Here is a 12,044-nt window from a genome sequence, read left to right as displayed (position 1 = left end):
GGGTGACTCAAACACCCCGTCACACAGCCTTTCAGTTCACGTACGGTAGCTTCACAGTGAGCACTATCAGGCAGATCTGACACTTTAAGGGTACTAAGGGCACGTCACTCAGATCATTATGTAGCAGCTTGATAAATATTTTCTGTTTGCCCGTGTGGGTCAGAGTAAACTAGATGTGTCCAGTCTGCTCAGGTTCAGACAGTATAAAACATATGGAGATCTGCCCAACAACGGTACACCCAATATCCCTCCTCTCTGTCTTCCCCATCTGTCTGGTCCCCGGCACACCTACTTAATTAACCTCCCAAGAATGTCTGATAGAACTGCAACTGCATTTCAAAGTTTCCCTGACAGTTGCCCGACATGGAATTGGGTTAGTATTCAAGTTTAGGCAGGTACTGTAGAATCTTAACTAAAGTTATTCCCCAGGTGGATTGATCGAGGTAATCTGATCCTCTTGGCTGCAGCAAGCTGAAGGCAAACTAACAGAAGGGCCCTTGTGTAAAAATGGGGGTACAGGGGATAAATCCCGGGACACAATTTTCACAGCACTTTGTGATCCAACATGTGATTTGTGATCCAACACAAAGTGATCCAACATGCATAAAAAGTATTTACATGCAACAGAAATTATTAACCCAAAAATAGATTAGAAAACAATGATTTTAGTCGATGTGACTGTAAAACTATTTTTTTTTTAATCATGTTAGCCAGCTAACTAGCTAGCAAGAGTGGCAAGCTTAGCTAGCTGACATGTACGTGCTGATGTATCACCGCCCAGGATATGTTCTCTTGAGCATGGTGGAATGTGAATGCACCTCAACCAATGAAAACATGCCCCCCACAGCAACTCCACCCCGTTCCATGTGCGGCAGCCTGGGTTACTTGCTGTGACTTGGAAAAGCATGCACAGTTTAGGCAACAGGGTGGTGAAAGTGCACAGTCATGAGCTTGATACGCCTTTCCAATAACTATCAAGGGTCTTAAATTTGTATGCTAGGGACAAGATGATCGGTGATTAGCTGCCACATCCATCTCATCAAATAATCTGTCCAATGTCCACTTAATCAGCGAACTGCTGTCGAAAGAGTATGCGCGAAAACCAGATTGGGCAAGTTTGCCATTTATCGCAACAGTTTGTCTGAGAAAACTATCAGAGTGGAAAATTAAATGGAAACACATTCAACTCATGTTTTATATTCAGTACATGAAAACTTAAGCGCAAAAGTGTTTTATGTGCACTACGTCATCACGCACAGCCGCAACAAAGTCAGTCTGGTGGAAACACCTCTGGTGTGGAAATCCGCATATGTTTTAAAGCAGATTTTATAATATTTGCATGAAAATCTGGGATAAATTCGATGGACCAACTAGGTTTCTATTTAATGTGGACGCATTCAAAAAGCCTGCCCCCAGTGTCCGGTCTGGAGAGCGAAGTCATGAGCTCTGCTGGTGGGTTACTGCATAGCAACCTAGCAGTGCCAAAAGCCCTGGTCTGCCCTAGAAAGCCTATGTAAATTACAAATCGGCATGAAGGTCAAACCAAAAATGCAGACGGACGCTTTGGGCTCAAAAATGTGTTTATTATGATCAAGTTCCATCCCCACAGTGAATTATTTTAAAGTTTGCTACAAATCTAAATATTTCATTAAATTGTGATCCATTCTGAATACTACATTTGTCTTCACACAGGACCACGTGCTGACACAGACCAATCACAGGCCGGCAGGCTACAAGTCAGCTCCCGGTTAACATGTCGGTTAATAAACTGGACGTGATAACTTGTGAGAATTTTAATTCTGGTTAACCAAGATTAGCTACCGGTTGACTCTCAGGCAGGATGAAAATGACTACATTGACCATGATCCTTTGCTAGTTACGTCCATTTTCACCATGATCCTTAGCAAAAAAAAAATTATGCCAGTCAGCCCCATTCAGCAATATGTAACGCTTCAAATTCAAATACTTCCAGCTTCGTAAGCGATCTTGAGTTTTCAATAGGAATACCTAGATGACATCAGCGCTATCACTATCTACTGGTTTTAATGTCTATGGAAAAATGTCACAACCGGCTGATGGAAACAGGAAATACCGGTACAATTTTATAAATGCAGACAGACAATTTGTTCATTCGACATGGTGGGATCTTTTTGTGTTGGTAAAATAAATTAACCGAAAAACAGAAGTGTAAATGCCTTCATGAGCAAACATTCACATATCATATTGAAGTAAACTTGGAGTCAAACTTCACAAGGTGGTGAAAGTGCACGGTGATGAGCTTGATGATCCTTTCCAATAAAAGAGAGTATTTTATTCTGGTGACATGACGATTTACGCTTGGACAAATAAAAACGTTTTATCCATAATGTTCTCATCATGTAGGTAGCCTACCCACACTGTATCGAGCTGTTGGCTCGCACACACCAAGACCAGAGTGGGCACATTTGCTATAATAACACTTTTTGTAACAGTTGTGACAAAACCATCAGTAGAGTTGGAAATGATATGGAAACCCATTTAACTTGCATTTTTTATTTGTTACATGGGAATTTAACCACAAGACGTGTATGTGCACTATGTCACCGCCCACAACCTTTTATCCGCAATAAGTCAGTTTGATGGAAAGGCATCTCTGGTTAGTCTGAACAGCCGCTTGTGGCCGCTTTTCTCCACTAACGTCTGGACTTAATGCACTCGTATCCCCCAGCGACCTGTCCTTAACTCGATTTATTGACCCGTAGTGGAAAATAAAGCCACCTCTATTTTCAGATAACTTCCGGATGTTGCACACTGCGGAAGTTTACCCCTGGCTGAACACAGTGGGCGACATCTAGGTTGAAAAAATACAAGTTGGCCTCCCGAGTGGCGCAGCAGTCTAAGGCACTGCATCACAGTGTTGCGCCGTCACTATAGCCTGGGGTTTGATCACAGGCTGTGTCATTGCCGGCCGTGAACGGGAGTCCCAGAGGGCTGCGCACAATTGGCCCAGTGTCGTCCAGGTTAGGGGAGGGGGGGGGTTTAACTTGGCTCATCGTACTCTAGCGACTCCTTGAGACGGGTCGGGTGCCTGCAGGCTGACCCCAGTCGCCAGTTGAACAGTGATTCCTCCGACACATTGGTGCGGCTGGCTTCCAGGTTAAGCAGGCGGGTGTTTTAAGGAGTGTGGTTTGGCGGGTCATGTGTCAGGACACATGACTCGACCTTCGCCTCTCCCGTGCCCGTTGGGGAGTTGCAGGGATGAGACAAGATCGTAAACACGAAATTGGGGAAAAAAGGGGAGGAAAAAAATACACACAAGTTAAGACAATGTGAAATATTTATAGGACCAGCGCCGTTGCAGATTCTACAGGATTAGCATTTAAAACACGACCGGCGGTCGGAAAAGCAAGTAATAAAGTGGCTGTAGATCATTTGAAAAAATGTTAAATGAATAGAATGACTAAAACTGGTAGGCACAAGTTTGTTGAGTAGTTCGCTGAAATTCACTATGATTGTGTTAATTTTCCACTTTGATGGTGAACTTTCTGTACTGCTAACATTCACTTCGTTTTTAAGTCCGGCACTGGTCCAATGAATTTGTTTATTTTCGAACACTTCTGCATGTAATTATTTTGTTATCTTCAACCTAGGGCAACAACAGGAAAAACCATTAGCCACCCAAGCATGGTGGTGGAACATTTTGTTTTAATAAAGACAGTACACATATTTTCCAGATTTTCTTTTCCACCGAAGGGCCATTAAATCGAGTTAAAGAAAGAAACCGACGCCTTTGCAGCCTGAATAAAGGATGTTTTATGTATGAACCGGTCGCCAGGGTACACGAGTGTATTACCGGCTGTGCAGCAAATGACAAACGACGTAAGGAATAATAGCAGCAGGGCTAACCTCTGGTAGGAAAATGCTCATTTGTTTTATGCAGATTTTAGAATATTTTCATTAATACTAGCTAGTTTCTCACCCAGTGGCATATGGGCTATTTAGTTGAACGCTGATGCCGCCCCATGATAAGCAGTACCAACTTTGTCAAATATTGTCCATGTCTGCATGTCTCTCCAGGATGCTGTTGGAGAGAAGCACCACTGCTGTGCTCCACCAATGTTCAAAAAAAATGATCAAACCAAGATCATGTAGCCAATAGCCCAGGGGTTCTCAAAGTGGGGTCCGTGGACAGATCTCGAATTATAAAGAAACAATCATTTGTAAATGAATGTTACTAACAGATTAAACAAATTTAGGCCAAGGTATCCATGGAATAAGTTCAGTAATACAATATTATTAATCTACAATTTATGTTCTTAACCATGGGAAACTTGGGCCTGTGAGGATTACAGGGATATTGGAATCCACAGTACTCCCCCAGTTATACATTTTAACGCAATACTTTCTGTATTCCCACAATTATTATTATTTTTATTTATTATTTTTATACATAATGCACTGTAATTTAAGGTAACTGTCCAGTGAAAGTCTTACTTAAAAGTTCATATTCTGTTAACTCATACCCAAATAATATTGTTGGCTCATCCTATACTTAGTGGTCAAATCATAAATTGGAGAATTATTATTTTTACATCTCTAACTTATCTCAAACAGACTTTTTCAAAAATGCTTTCCATTTCCTAATTGAGGATGATGCTGGCCAATCAGCAGTGTACCTGCATGAATATTTTGAATGACTGATATATGCTCACACCATTCTGTTGTTGGGGTACACCCACACCATTCCAAGACAGAAAATATATTTTTTTTATCATACTTAATTGCATTTTTTTTGTGCAGAAAACTATTTCAATCATTTTATAACTAATTATAGGTCATATTTCATGGACACTGGAAACACTGGACAGTTACTTTAACCTTTAAAACTGCAAAATTCTCTCTGCTTCATGGCAAAATGTGTAGAATTGCAGGAAATTTGCTTAAAAACTGCAACATTTTCTCTCCAATGCCTACAAGCTGGCCTTTAAAAATGTTCTTCCCAGGGCCCGAGAGACTTGGTTCTTCCTGCCATGCACTCCCTTCCCTGTATGTTAATCTTTTCTCACTCGAGTTGTGCTGATGAGGTTTATGAATTTGCCATCACAAATGGGGTCCCAAAAAGTTTGAAAACCCCTACTAGCCTACGGTAGAAAGAGTGTCGTTTTCTGTAGCCTACTGGCTGGAGAATTACATTTAATCACAATATCATGAGATACACATTTTACGTTAATCCGATCAAATAGCCTAACCTAAATGGCGCCCAATCAATTAAACAAAAATGCGCTTAGTTGTGAATATGACATGTTACCAAACAATATTGGCCTATCCTAAAAACAGGACAAATCAAAGTAATATTGCCAATATCTGGAAAAATAAATAAAGTCAGGATACTCACAACGGCTAAACTGTCCAGGAAATTCGCCCCGTGTGCTAAATTGTCATGTTAATCAGTGATTTCAGGTTTGTAGACCCATTTATCCATTTGAGGAACTGCATCATAGCGAGAAAAAAAGACCTCTGCATGTCTCGCTGTGTAAAGACATTGATTTCATGGATTCTCAGGATAAATCTTGATAAAGTTGGGTAGTTGATATTCAGAGCCAAAATGATTAGTCTCGGAAATCAGGATTAATAAAGCCAATGAAGCTCCCGATTTGAACGATAGGCCTACTACATTGATGTGTATTCATAAAATGCCATTGCGGGCCACACCGTAGGCTTCACTATTCTAGTTTTGCGGGGCAGGGTGGCACATTTTTTGTCTCGCCTAGGGCGGCAGAAACGATGTATATACACAAGAGTCGACATTTCTCTATGAACATGCTGCGATATGGACTGTCGTAATGTAGCATTTTAAAGTTCGTACTCACCTAATTTGTTACAATAACTGTCTTTCGCCTCTAACGCACATAAGTGATACATTTCTTAATGTTTCACAGAATGGACATATTTACGTTCACACACCATTCGCAGCAACAGAAAATACTCGGGAGGCAGCTGTCTCCACCCAGGAAGTTGGATCATAATAACATGGTACCAGAGGGTTTCCACTGGGCTCGTTTGAGTGGTAAGTCTAAAGCAACCGACTGTAGACGAATGTCGAGGAGTGTAGTCAGGGGAGGTGTATCTGCGACAACCGACAGTAGGATACTAATGTGGTTTTCCAACAGCAAGCCTCAGATCAACATGACAGTGTTGCTTATAAAAAAAAAATCGTTATAATGTCGATATTAACATGTCTTTAAACCCTGTATCACACCCTCACAAACTGAAATCATGTGCCTACATTGCACAATCATTTAGTGAGAGCACGCCCGCGTGGGTCAAACAAAATCTCCCATAATGATTGAGGGGATCCAATTAATCTGGCCCCGGGTGTGAGCCAGGTGCCCGTTCAAAGCACACAGCAAAGTAGACTCAACACAAAACTGACGTAATTAAGCACGTGGAAAATGAATAGGATTTCACATGCAAAGTGATTGCTTTTGATAAAAACGCTTTATTATGAAAACTATTTTGAAAATTGAAACATATTTTATGGAAAAGAGATGTTGTACGTTTCTGGACGATGCACCATGCTGCCTTGTTGACAACATGAGCGAGCAGTGCACATTACTGTTAGATTTGAGAAGGCGCTCCTCCCCCACCGTGTTTGCCCGTTCATGTAAGGGGCCATAGACCGGTACCCCGTAGCGCTGCATAAGTGAATCCGCTCATTTGTTGCCAGTAGAGCCTCCCACAATGCAGGTGATGGTTGCAGGATATAGTTGGTGAAGAGCCACTTGCAGAAATTTGCAGTAGACTGCAGTCACTTCATGACCTTTGATCACATGGTTTTTGTAGTTCATGCAGTCATCATGTAGGTGAAAGTCAGACATTTGTATCCTCATAATGCATCACATTTTGGAAGGCGTTGACTAACGATTGTCACCAACTTGACAAAAGTTATCCGCTCGAACGCGCCCATCCACATGCTCCCTGAAAAGCTGTAGTAATAAAGCAAATAATTCACTAGAAGGGAAATGAGTTGATTGAAGTTATTGATGATGCCAATTATTCATGACAATCAGGCTGAGCAAGCTAATGTGCTTATTATCTGATTTCGAAATAACCACGTATCTGAACTGAGTGGAGACTAGAGTATTTGGAGTGAACCTCCTCTGTGCAGTCAATACTTAAAAAATGTAAATGTTTAAACCTTACTGTGGACCTACCTATTTTTCTCCACTGTTGATGCATGCCTTTCTTTGTTTTATTAAAAAGTATGGATTTCAGCTAACAATCAAATACAAGCACATTTTTCCTCCATGCTGTTGCCAGGGGCGTCATGCACATTATTCCAAGAGGGGGCACGAAGTACATGTGGATGGATGAGGGGGGTGACGATGACAGCTATTTATTGCAATCTGAAAACATGTGATGGCAGTAAATGAATTGCATGACAATGGGCCTCAGGATCATCACGGTAACTCTGTGCATTCAAATTGCCATCGATAAAATGTAATTGTGTTTATCTTTAGCTTATGCATGCCCATACCATAACCCCCCTGCCACCATGGGGAACTCTGTTCACAACGTTGACATCAGCAAACCACTCTCCCACATGATGCCATACACACTGTCTGCCATTTGCCCGGGACAGTTGAAACCTGGATGCCAGTGGCCATTCTCCAGCGTGCCAGTGGTCATCAAAGGTGAGCATTTGCCCACTGAAGTCGGTTATGACACCGAACTGCAGTCAGTTCAAGTCCCTGGTCAGGACGACGAGCACTCAGATGAGCTTCCCTGAGACTGTTTCTGACAGTTTGTGAAGAAATTCTTCGGTTGTGCAAAACCCACAGTTTCATCAGCTGTACGGGTGGCTGGTCTCAGATGATCTTGCAGGTGAAGAAGCCAGATGTGGAGGTCCTGGGCTGGCGTGGTTACACGTGGCCTGCGGTTGTGAGGCTGGTTGGACGTACTGCCAAATTCTCTAAAATGACATTGGAGATGGCTTATGCTAGAGAAATTAACATTAAATTCTCTGGCAACAGATCCCCTAGGGGTCCACGGCCCTGCAGCGCCCCAACCCAACACACCCCATGCAGCTTTAGGATCTTAGTGAAACATTCATTATTGGTTTCAGGTGTGTTAGGCCAAGGCCAGAGTGACATCCAACAGCACGGCAGACTCCCAGGGCCAGGTCTAAGCAGCCCAGCAGGGATTGCCTAAAAAGATTTCTCCCATGACGTGGGCATGTTTTCAATACAGACTCCTTTGTTGTACAGTATTCCATATAAGGCATCCAGACCTTATGAAAGTTGCACAGTGTGCCCTTAATCTTGTAATGAATCAAATCTAGTGATACATAACTTGACATTTATTCCATCCATTGTGGGAGGATAACCAACCTTCCAATTAATGGCAATGCATTTCTTAGCTGCTATAAATGCTAGGTTACACAATTTATTTTGATAAGTCTCCAGTATCAACATTTCCAAGCAAACAAAAATAGGGAGAAGTGAGAATCTGTAGACATGCTGAGATAAAAGAACATACTCTTTGTCAGAATTCAGCCAGCCTTCACAAGACGGTAACATATGCAAATATGTCCCCTTTTGTGTTTTACACCTCCAGCAGAATAATTCAATTTCTGAGTGCATGATGTTCAGTTTCACTGGCATGCAGGGGCGAAAATCTGATATCAACTTTGGGGGGGACAATTACATGACATTTTCTCAAGAGCAATTCCTGAGGGGGACACCAAAAGTAGTGCTGTAACACATAGCCTACATTGTAATATGGTAAATGTATATTGAGGAACCAAAGAAATAAGGTGTTTGCCGTACTCCTAACTACCGGTACCCAAAACTACACAACTATTCACAACAGCAATACCATTGCCTTTAACAAATCTTAGTTCAGTCACCAGTTTAAGTTGAGTGGGGGTATCCATGGCATTTTCCAATTATGTTCCTATTTTACAAGTAAAAAAAATGGAGAACCTTTCATAATGTTGCCAAACAAAGACTCAACAAACTTACCTGAGACTCCCTGTCTATGCCAGTCTGTCCCTGCATATCTGTCCCCAACTCGGCTGTCTGTGTGCAATCTGTTGCCTGCTCTGCCTAATGACATCATTGTGAAACATTTCCATTAGAATTTCATTTCTTTCTTATGAACATTTTATCAACTAGTCTTTGAGATATTAGGCTACTAGGATTCTTACTTTGCGTTTTGGTGTAGTGAAAAATACTCTGATGTCCGTCTTTTATTTTTCTGCCATTTTTCTACCTGGCTGGCTGGCAACACACACACACAGTGTGTAGGTTATTTACAGTAGGAGATGGGCTTCTATCATCTTATCTTTTATCATTCTATTTGGGCTTCGATCTAAAAGGTAGCTAGCAAATGTGAAACGGATTAAAATGACAAGAGTTGACAGCTGTATGAGTTCACCATTTACATAACATATGCTGCAACCTTTTGTAATTTTAATAGTTTGTTTCATATTGGCTGGCTTCCAACAATAGCTGAATTTGCAAAGCTAGCGAGCACCAATTCAGTTTCAGTGGTGTTTGCTATAATCTTTGCTACCTGGGTTAAATCAGTTTATCGCTAACCTTATCACAGGGACTTTGAAGCACTAACTTACGTCATCTGCATGCTGATCTCGGAATAAATTAACCATAGCAAAGATTCCATCTTTGACGAGGCCACATAAATGGAATAGGTACTAGCTAGCTTAATAGTTAATATTTGCGCGCTAGCTGTGCATATTCAGCTAGTGTGTGTGCGCGATTGACTGGATTAACCTCACGTCAGTTACGTTCATTGAGTGCCTTTCAGACAGTGGCTACGACCCCTCTGTTACCTTGCCAGTGGATCAAACCATTGTGAGGAAAAGGGTGGGGGGGTCGCAATCTTTTGAAACTTAAAAACGAGCTGTTAAGTGTCTATAATCAGCACAATTGCTTTCATTGCGTATTATTAATATTATTTAAATTACATAGTTATGTTTCAGTGATATATTGGGGGGGACAAATCATATTTTTCCCAGGATGGGGGGGTCGTGTCCCCCCCGTCCCCCCCGCGATTTCCGCCCCTGCTGGCATGTACAGTGTCTTGCAAAAATATTCACGCCCTTGGCATTTTTCCTATTTTGTTGCATTACAACCTGTAATTGAAATAGATTTTTATTTGGATTTCATGTAATGGACATACACAAAGTAATCCAAATTGGTGGAGTGAAATCAAAAAAATAACTTGTTTAAATTTTTTTTTTTTATATAAATAAACGGCAAAGTGGTGGGTGCATATGTATTCACCCCCTTTGCTATGATGTAAATAAATAAGATCTGGTGCAACCAATTACCTTCAGAAGTCACATAAGTAGTTAGATTGCACACAGGTGGACTTTAAGTGTCACATGATCTGTCACATTATCTCAGTATATATACACCTGTTCTGAAAGGCCCCAGAGTCTGCAACACCACTAAGCAAGGGGCACCACCAAGCAAACGGCACCATGAAGACCAAGGAGCTCGCCAAACTGGCCAGGGACAAAGTTGTGATGAAGTGCAGATCAAGGTTGGGTTATAAAAAAATATTAGAAACTTTGAACATCCCACAGAGCACCATTAAATCCATTATTAAAAAATGGAAAGAATATGGCACCACAACAAACCTGCCAAGAGAGGGCCACCCACCAAAACTCACAGACCAGGCAAGGAGGGCATTAATCAGAGATGCAACAAAGAGACCAAAGATAACCCAGAAGGAGCTGCAAAGCTCCACAGCGGAGATTGGAGTATCTGTCCATAGGACCACTTTAAGCCGTACACTCCACAGAGCTGGGCTTTAAGGAAGAGTGGCCAGAAAAAAAGCCATTACTTAAAGTAAAAAATGGTGTTCGCTAAAAGGCATGTGGGAGACTCCCCAAACATATGGAAGAAGGTACTCTGGTCAGATGAGACTAAAATTGAGCTTTTTGGCCAAAACGCTATGTCTTGCGCAAACCCAACACCTCATCACCCCAAGAACACCATCCCCACAGTGAAGCATGGTGGTAGCAGCATCATGCTGTGGGTATGTTTTTCATCAGGGACTGGGAAACTAGTCAGAATTGAAGGAATGACGGATGGCGCTAAACACAGTGAGATTCTTGAGGGAAATCTGTTTCAGTCTTCAAGAGATTTGAGACTGGGACGGAGGTTCACCTTACAGCACGACAATGACCCTAAGCATACTGCTAAAGCAACACTCGAGTGGTTTAAGGCGAAACGTTTAAATGTCTTGGAATGGCCTAGTCAAAGCCCAGACCTCAATCCAATTGAGAATCTGTGGTATGACTTAAAGATTGCTGTACACCAGCAGAACCCATCCAACTTGAAGGAGCTGGAGCAGTTTTGCATTGAAGAATGGGCAAAAATCCCACTGGCTAGATGTGCCAAGCTTATAGAGACATACCCCAAGAGACTTGCAGCTGTAAAAGGTGGCTCTACAAAGTATTGACTTAGGGGGGTGAATAGTTATGCACGCTCAAGTTTAATTTTTTTGGTCTTATTTCTTGTTTGTTTCACAAATATTCTTCAAAGTGGTAGGCATGTTGTGTAAACAAATGATACAAACCCCCCCAAAATGAATTTTAATTCCAGGTTGTAAGGCAACAAAATAGAAAAATGCCAATGTGGGTGAATACTTTCGCAAGCCACTGTAGTACGTTCTATGGATGGTCTTAAACTGCAGTAATTTATGTCTGAGATTATATGAACATGACTGGGCATTCTAACATCTCTGTATCCATTCTTCATCAATAAGGTCTCCCAGGTCTTCTTCAATTTTGTTTTACATGTTTTGTACCATTGAGAAAAGCCTCTAACCTGAAGTTGATTTCCAAAATGTATCAAGGGATACATTTTGGAAATCAACTTTAGAGGTTTGTCAGACTGCCTTAACATAGTTTCAATCAATGAAGCTTCTTGCTTGTCCAGTGTTTACTGCACAGAGAGAATAAAGTGTTGTATCTGGAAATGTTCACCTCTGCGCCATCAGACTGGTCTTCCCTGGCTGCCTGAGCCTGATGA

The 12,044-nt window shown here is 41.6% G+C and overlaps 1 protein-coding gene across 2 annotated transcripts in view; it reads right to left on the bottom strand.

Annotated features, from left to right (window-relative positions):
* Nucleotides 1-6,208, bottom strand: part of lrrc8aa (leucine rich repeat containing 8 VRAC subunit Aa) — a 35,131-nt gene extending 28,923 nt beyond the window's left edge. Inside the window, exon 1 of one of the 2 annotated variants that reach the window (XM_014142187.3) lies at nt 5,850-6,208. The gene's annotated coding sequence lies outside the window, so the exon portion shown is untranslated. Of the gene's footprint in view, nt 1-5,374; nt 5,816-5,849 lie in introns of those variants that run through there. The other variant, XM_014142201.3, reaches the window with a different exon arrangement.
* Between the last annotated feature and the right edge of the window lie 5,836 nt (nt 6,209-12,044).

The sequence above is a fragment of the Salmo salar genome, chromosome 01 (genome assembly GCF_965601325.2).
Source record: "Salmo salar chromosome 01, fSalSal1, whole genome shotgun sequence".
NCBI classification, from domain to species: Eukaryota; Metazoa; Chordata; class Actinopteri; order Salmoniformes; family Salmonidae; genus Salmo; species Salmo salar.
The sequence above is the reverse complement of the archived record's forward strand: the minus strand, read 5'-3'. Positions and strand labels throughout refer to the sequence as shown.